This window comes from Rattus rattus, chromosome 12 (assembly GCF_011064425.1).
Source record: "Rattus rattus isolate New Zealand chromosome 12, Rrattus_CSIRO_v1, whole genome shotgun sequence".
NCBI lineage: Eukaryota > Metazoa > Chordata > Mammalia > Rodentia > Muridae > Rattus > Rattus rattus.
Genome location: NC_046165.1, coordinates 17,946,538 through 17,955,358, shown reverse-complemented (window position 1 = coordinate 17,955,358; position 8,821 = coordinate 17,946,538). Strand labels below are relative to the sequence as shown.

General features: G+C 37.4%; 1 non-coding gene across 1 annotated transcript; it reads left to right on the top strand.

Moving 5' to 3' along the window:
* Positions 1–996: 996 nt before the first annotated feature.
* On the top strand, positions 997–1,100 carry LOC116914178. Its single transcript, XR_004389721.1, has one exon. It is a non-coding gene; the product is annotated as a U6 spliceosomal RNA (small nuclear RNA).
* Positions 1,101–8,821: the final 7,721 nt, after the last annotated feature.

Genomic DNA, 8,821 nt, shown 5'->3' with positions numbered 1-8,821 from the left:
AAGATAATTTTCCCGTTCCTTCTCCCTTGCACTGCTTATTTCTGACCTTGTGAATATGTTTCATGTTGTGTGACCAAGGGTTCTTTAGAGATGGGCAAATTACTCAGGACTGGCTTAGAGAGAGGGCCCGCATAACACAACTTCCCTTTCCTTGTTTACAAATATAGGTAGAAACAAAGAAGTAGTTGTAACAGAGAGATGAGGGAGGGATGAACACACACACGCACGCACGCACACACACACACACACACGCCAGTTTAACTACTTTTCTAAACTGCAGTCCCTTAAAACTATTAACTTCTTTATCTTTTTCAGATGCCGCCCAGTAACAAAACTCTTCTCCCTTTCTTTGCTTTTGCTACTTCCTTCCGGAATGTAAGGTTCATATGTCCTGAAGCCTTTGTGAATGAACAATTTCATATTCTTTTTTTTTAAATTTTATTTTTTATTAGATATATTTCTTTATTTACATTTTATATGTTATTCCCTTTCCCAGTTTCCTGTCCATAAACACCCATTCCGCCTTATCCCATACGGGTGTTCCCCACATTCGCTCCCTTACCCCCGCCCAGCGACATTCCCCTGCACTGGGGGTCCAACCTTGGCGGGACCAAGGGCTTCCCCTTCCACTGGTGCCCCAACAAGGCTATTCTCTGCTGCATATGCGATTGGAGCTCAGGGTCAGTCCATGTATAGTGTTTCGGTAGTGGTTTAATCCCTGGAAGCTCTGGTTGGTTGGTATTGTTATTCTTATGGGGTTGCAAGCTCCTTAAGCTCTTTCAATCCTTTTTCTAACTCCTCTAAAGGGGGTTCTGTTCTCAGTTCAGTGGTTTGCTGCTAGCATTGACCTCTGTATTGGACATGCTCTGTATGTGTCTTTCAGGAAAGATCTATATCCGGTCCCTCTCAGCATGAATTTTTTAGCTTCATCAATCTTACCTAGTTTTGGTGGCTGTATATATATGGGCCACATGTGGGGCAAGCTCTGAATGGCCATTCCTTCCGCAGCACATATGCTAAAATCGGAACGATACAGAGAAGATTAGCCATGGCCTCTGCTCAAGGATGACACGCAAATTCGTGACACGTTCCATACAATTTCAAATTCTATTAATGATGAGTTGTGTTATTCTGTAAATAGCAGTTGGTTATTAAGTATATTTAACTGATTTTACCTACTAATAAAAGTTCTCTATGTTAAATTGTATATGTTATATGGCACATGAATAGTTAACTTATCAATTGTGTGATTTTCAAAATTAAACAAAAATAGATGCTTTCTTTTGGGAAGCTGGTTCTTCAATGCACAGTAAGGAAATGCAAAAATAAAAACTAAAAACAAGAAAAGAGGGCCGAGCACAGCCAAGGCTAAGCATAATAGTTTTTCTTTCATAACAAGCAATGTGCAAAGCCCTTTCAGTTTCCCGAAGTGACTTGGGGACATGCCAACAGACATTCTGCCATCAGCAAAGTATGCTGGGATGTTAAAACCTCCCATTGGTACTGGCTCTCTTGTTTCTAACCGTGAAATGGAAAATATTGCTTTGAAACCCTATTCTATTCGTGTTGACTCGTTTCTACCTAGTAGCTTATCTATTGCCAACTCCTCTTATGCACCAGGATCCTCATCAGGATGAAGGTTACAGTACTGCATGGGGTCATACTATGACAAAAGTAACTCAGACAAAAGACCAAATTTTGGAAATACGTTTTTCCGTTGGCATTATATTTAGAAAATTCCATTAAGAAGTGCTCATAGATTTTCTGATTTAATGACGAGGCTTTGCCTAACAATTATTCCTTTATCTTTTCTCTGGAACTTTGCCTAAAATCATTTAGTATTATTACAAGAATGAAATTGAGGACACTCACAGCTTTGGTTAAAAAGTAAAAAAGCAGAAAAATGAGTGTAAGCCTAAGACAATATACTGTATTGAAGAATCTTTGCTGATTTTATCTAAAATCATTATATGTGATGAAAAAGGACATAAAAAATGGTGCGGTAGGTTTGGGATCAGGAATAGCAGTTCCCAGAATATTTTTGTGGAGGATGGAGAGTTCAGCTATTATTCCTCTGTTGTCTTTTAAATGGGTACCTCTGCCTAGAGGCTGTACCATAAACAAGTAACACTGAGAGGAGTCGTGGGTACACTTACCTACTGGTTGGGTTAGCAAGACTGACTAGGCTCCTTGAGTCATGCCTGGCCCAGTATCAGACATGCTTCTTTAAAATGTCCCAGATTAGCATCTTAATGATATCGTATTTCCTATGACCCCCTTCTCCTCCACAGGGTCTGTGTGCTCACCCCTTGTCTCAGTCTCTACCACTCCTCTCTCTAGTTCCTTTCTCCCTCTCTACTTTTCTCTTCTTCTTTCTTAAGCTCCTACCTATAAACCCAAAATGATTTTCTTAAAACTCTTTCTCTGTGCCTGTGAATTTTATTCTTTATATTTGTGGGGACTAACCCTAAAGCTGCTGGCTTTGGGTGGTTTTGTTGACCATCAGATCTTTCTGGACCCAGCTGCCCTCGCAAAGCTCACCCTAGTGAAAAAACCTCTATAGTTCTCAAAGACATTTTGATAATCCCATATCATATGCCAGTTTACTCCTTACCAGGCAAGGAGAGCAGTGATATCTCAATGATAACTCTTTGATAGTTACCTGATGCTGTGTATGCTACTGCCAAATTCAAAATCTCTATCCTTGGAAATCTGACTGATAGATACCCTATTAAAACAAATGTTTAAACCTTTGAGGATAAGTAAAAATATTTATATATAAAACTACTGGTGAAAATTAAGACAAGAAATTCATAAAGCATATTTTCAAAAATGTGTCAAACGTTTCCTCTTTATTTAATGTATCTAAGCAATTATATATTCATTACTATAAAATAAACATGAACACTGGGTATATATTTTTTCATATTTTAATGGCTTAGAGGTCACATGGAAAAATTTGAAAAGAAAATATTTAAGCGATCAATTGAATTACTTTGTTTTGTAATATACATACATTGTTAAGGAGCTAAATAGGCTAGGAATACAATTTTATTAATATATAATTATTGTAATTCATATATACACATTCATTTTCATTTTATGATTTTCAACATAAAACAATTGAATGAATATTACTTTATTATTAACTGAAGTGACCACAATAAATAGTAACTATATTCTTGAATTATCTTTCTGTATTTTTCTTTAGAACATCTTTACCCTTTTACTATTATCTCCCTGATTTTCATCATTAAAAACCATAGTTATAGTATATTCCTATGAGATTGACACTTATCAATTCCCTTTATGAGTCTGAAGTGTTAGTATGGAGTCACACTGCTTCTGTACAGGATGCAGGCACCCACTGAGGCTCACTGGCCGCTAACTTCCTAGAGGGAACCGGAGGGAATACTCTAAGAGGGGATTGATGGTAGATGGGAATGTTTTCACAACAAATCATATGTTACTGAATACAAATATGTTCTGTGAGGTTTGGAGTGACGATAGGGATAAAAGTATGGGTCATTTTAAAGGATGGATGACTGTGCTTTCATTTTAAGTGTCTCTGTGGTAAGATATTCCCAGAAATCATGCGGCTCTGGAGAGATCCAAGGTACACAGAACAACTGAACATGATGGAAATGTATCAGACAATCCCTCAGTTTCACAGTAGCATTAGCCCCAAAATTTGTCCTTATAAATACTGTGCATATTTATCTTAGCTACACAGCCTTTATGGACTCTCATTGCACTCTGAAGTACAGTAGGCTTTGGAGGATTAGAGCACAGGCAGTGTGATAGTTCCGGATTCCTTACATTTGTTCTTCAAGAAACTGCTTTCGCTTTTTCTTCAATTTTCTTTTATATTTTAAAATTGTATTTTGCTTCTATTTAGTATATACTTGTATGTGAAACGAAGTAATCATGTTAAGGTGTACATAGTGTGACTTCTACATATCAAGGCATGTGTGAAAGTCAGAGAAGAACCTGTGGGATTCAATCTCTTCCTTCAGCCTGTGTTTACTAGGGATTAAACTCGTGTTAGACTTATCATAAAGTGCCATTATCCTTTAAACTATCTTGGTGATCTTTACTTATTTAATCGTGTTTTATAATCACTATCTTTCATCTAGTTATCGCTCCCTCTTTCTCTCTCTTTTAAATATATATAACTGGTTCCCAACCATCTAGTCCCCATTCATCTTAGTAGTCTCATAAAATATTCAAACTATTGATATGTTATACATCAAAAAATAGGCAGCACAATCAAATAAAATGTCCTAAAGAAATTGGTTAGTATCCTTTATTTTTATTATTTATCTATATATTTTATTTATTATTTATATTATATATAAAGAAAATTAAACAAACTGAAAGACATGTATATGCATCCAAGAATTGACATCCAGAACTAGGTTTATGTCTTCTCACTGACTTCTGTTTTTTCTTTTAAATAAAATAAAGTTCTTAGTTCTGTGGATCTATTAATTTCAGTAAAAGTAGGGCAAAGAATTATAGTGATTTCAAGTACAAAACAGCATATTCAAAACAAGGAGATTTTTAAAGTTCAAGTTACATAGTTATTTCTAAATGTATTTACAGAGAATTCATACCTATTTTACTGAATTAGTTTTTGGCATAATGGTACTTATAAAACAGGATGTAAACTGAGCTAATATCTAGTCCTCAACCATCTTAGTAGCCTCATAAAATATTTAATCAAACTATTGATATGTTTTACATTGAAAAATAGGCAGCACAAGTCAATAAAATTTCCTAGAGAAATTGATTGTTATGCTGTAATTTCATCAAGATAACTATTAGAACATATGTGTGAGAGAAAAGCTTCTTTCAAGTCCGTGTATCACGTGAACATTTTCTTCACAGTAGGAAGTAGGCAATGTTGTTACTTAAAGCCTTTTTTAGATACCACACTTCTCTCGGAAACTCAATAAGCACATCCATTTTCATATATTTAATGGGAAAGAAGTTTAAGACAAGTTTTTATACCAGCACTTTGTGGGACCTGGAAGGCTATGTGACAAACAGGGAGCCAGTCTATAGCAAGAATGAGGTCAAGACCTGTCCAGATCTTGACAATCTCCTGCTGAGACATGCAAGAGAAGGGCTGCTTCCTCCTTGCTCTGAGCCTGCATGACTTAGTACTGTCGCGGTTACACACTGTGTGAGGTTGTGTCTCAGTCCTTCCTCATCTACCTAAGGCATTCTTTGATTGGCTTTAATAAAAATTTGTTGGTCAGTTAACTGGGCAGAAGGTGAAAGGTGGCACTTTCTGGGAGGGAAAAAAGAAACTCTAGGAAGAATAAAGAGGAAGGTCCATTGGCCAGGAGACGTGAGAGGAGGCAAGGGTGATTAAGGACCTGGAAGTTAGAGCTACTTATGTGGCTGGACGGGGCTACGTGGTCCGGTTAACATAGATGAACTACACGAGATTCTGTCCAGCTAAGGCCTAAGCTTTGAGATATTAAAAGGTCTCTGTATGTATTTGGGAAACTACCTGGTTAAGGAATAATGGCCGCCATATTAATTTCCAGCATTAATTTATGTAGACAGTGTATTAATAATTTTATTAGTGGCACTTAATTTACAGCAATTAAAATGTATGCTTATAGCCTAAGAAGGCCCAGGTAAAAGGCTAGCTAGACAAGAAACCTCGTCTCTTTACAGTAGAACGAAAGCAGACCAAAGCCTCAGGCATGGTAAAGAGAGATAGGCCTGAAGCCTCTGATGAAGGCTAGAAGCTACAGGTGAAGGAATGAAACAGAGCCAAAGCCCCGCAGGTCGGAGAGGTCGGGCCAGGGCCAGCAGAAGGCTGAGTCAGTGGGGCAGGCTTCTGACTTGAGCTAAGGGGAAGAATCTGGCCTCCATAAATATCTGCTGGCTTGAGGAGCCTCTAGACACAGAAATTGAAAATTTCTCGGTGCTACAATTGGACTAAAAGGCCCCAGACTTCTAAACTGGTAAGATGCTATGTTTAAAATTTGTAAATTAATTCATATCGACAGAATATTGATTTCTATCATTTTACACAATGCACTATAAGACTTACAAACCCTGCCTCCACCAGCCTTGAAGAAGTCGCATAACTTGGTGGTCAGATTTCAGGTTCCATATCCTCTCTCCTCATGAAGACATGTCCAGCTAGCACCTGGAATCGCTCTGTATGTAAAAGAAGCATTGTCAGAACCCTAGCCCCGGCCAATGATGCACTCTCACCCCTAAAACCCTTACATGTTCCCAAGGTTCATATAGCCCTTATTCACCCACAATTAATAGAGTTGTTTCACCAAAAACTATCTCCAGAGAGGGCTGTTCCTCCTACATGCATGCCTTTCTAACTCACGTGGTTCAGCTAAGCTTCATCAAGTTTATGAGTATATAAATATGTTAGACGCCATGTTTTCTTTGTGTCTATAAAATTTTAACATGATGTTCAATTAATATTACTTTCCATCAGTAAAAGTGTCTGAATGCATCTGCAACTTAAGTTTTAAAATTTGACTGACAAAGAAGCGCAGTAATTAAAGGCCAATTAAGCAAGTTTTAATTATTGCATTTTCACATTTGATTTTTCTCTGTTAAGAATAAACTATCAACTAATTTTCTATGTCTGTCAATTCAATACTGATAATCTGAAGACTGCATAGAGTTCTGTTTCTCACTCAACACTGTTTTCATTTTTATCTGAATAACTGTGAGCTTTATGCATCTGTTTTATGATATGCAGAATTCTAGTAATGTCCATGACCTATACCTACTGGATTCAAACACAGCTTCCCAAACTCTTTTTTTAATTTTTTCATAAGAAAACATTAGGATCCTGAAAAGTTACATTTGTCGGATAAACGATAACACAGAATTTTTTTAAGTGTGATTTTGAAGCATAAAAAATGCTTAAATGGATTATGACTTTAAAGAAATCAGAACAGGAAAATTTTAGTAAATTGTGATTTTTACACAGGAGCTTAGCAAAAGAAATAAAATGTATGTTGAGATGATGCCAATGCAGGTAAAATACTTGTTGTGCAGATGCCAGTACTGGGATCTAGGGATTCAGAGTATGGGTCTCTAGTACTTATGTAAAAAGCAAGATGTACTTGGTGGCCCACCTGTATTGCAGAGCATGGGAGGAGGACACAGAGAATCCCTTCAGCAAGTTGGATACCTAAAGTGCTCAAAAAGATAAACCCTGTATTCAAGTAGAGAGATGTCGGGCATCAGTATATAAGGATGAGAATGATGAAGAGATTCCTGGTGTCAGGCTCATGCCTCCGCATTTGTGTGCATTCATGTGCAGACAACCTGTACACATCCATGGGCCCCCACCCCCACGTAAACATGAAAACACATATATGCATCCACCAAACAAACTGACATAATTGAGTAAAAATAGACACCTTATTGCTCTTTGTTCTCCAGTCATAGCCACAAAGTAATTACTTTAGGAGTTACAATGATGATACCTATCTCACATGTATTCTGTGATAAATACCTGCATATGAATAATTTGGATAGAGAAATATCACTATGACTTAATTATCTCTTACAAATGCAAGAACTTATACAAATATTTTCACAGTTTTAGATGTTATGTCTGGAGATAATATTCTTTGCCTGGAGACATTCTTCACTGAATTTGTATCATAGGGGAATTAGGAGAATAATAAGGCATGAATATTAAATGAAGCATTTATACTCGTAAATTCTAGTAGACTCATTTGCCAAATAAAGATGCCCCTTTAAAAATAAAACATAGATTGTTGAGAATAGTTTTTGCTATCCTGAGTTTTTGTAATTCCAAATGATTTTGCAAAATGCTCTATCTAACTCTATGAAGAGTTGAGTTGAAATTTGGATGGGGATTGCACTGAGTCTGTAGACTGCTTTTGGCATAATGAACATTTTTACTATATTGATCTTGCCAATCCATGAGCAAGGGAGATCTCTCCATTTTCTATGAGGTAATCCAGTCACAAAAGAACACACATGGTATGCACCCACTGATAATTGGATATTATCAGAAAAGCTTGGAATATCCAAGAAACAATTCACAGACCATATGAAGCTCAAGAAGAAGGAAGACCAAAATGTGGATGCTTCAGTCCTTCTTAGAAGGGAGAACAAAATACTCATAGGAGGAAATACAGGGACAAAGAATGGAGCAGCTACTGAAGGAAAGGCCATCCAGAGATTGCACCACTTGGGGATCCAGCCCATATGCAGCCATCAAAACCAGTCATTATTGCTGATACCAAAAAAAAAAAAAAAAAAAAAAAAAAAAAAAGCTTGCTAACCGGAACCTGACACGGATGTCTCCTGAGAGGCTCTGTCAGAGCCTGACAAATACATAGGTGGATTTTCACAGCCAACCCTTGGACTGAGCATGGGGGTCCCAATCAGAGGAGTTAGAGAAGGGTCCGAAGGAGTCGAAGATGTTTGCAACCCCATAGGAAGAACAACAATATCAATCAACCAGACCCTACCAGAGCTCCTGGGGACTAAACTACCAACCAAAGAGTACACATGGAAGGACCCAAGACTCCAGCTGCATATGTAGCAGAGGATGGCATTGGCCGGCATCAATAGGAGAAGCCTTTGGTCCTGTGAAGGTTCATTTCCCCAGTGTAGGGGAATGCCAGGGTGTTGAGGTGGGAGTGGATGGGTGAGGCAGGGGAAGGGGTGAGGGAGATGGGACAAGGGGGAAAGGGAATAACATTTGAAATGTAAATACATGAAATATTCAATAAAAATAAATAAAAATAAAAATAAAACCTATATGAGGAAATATTAAGAAATA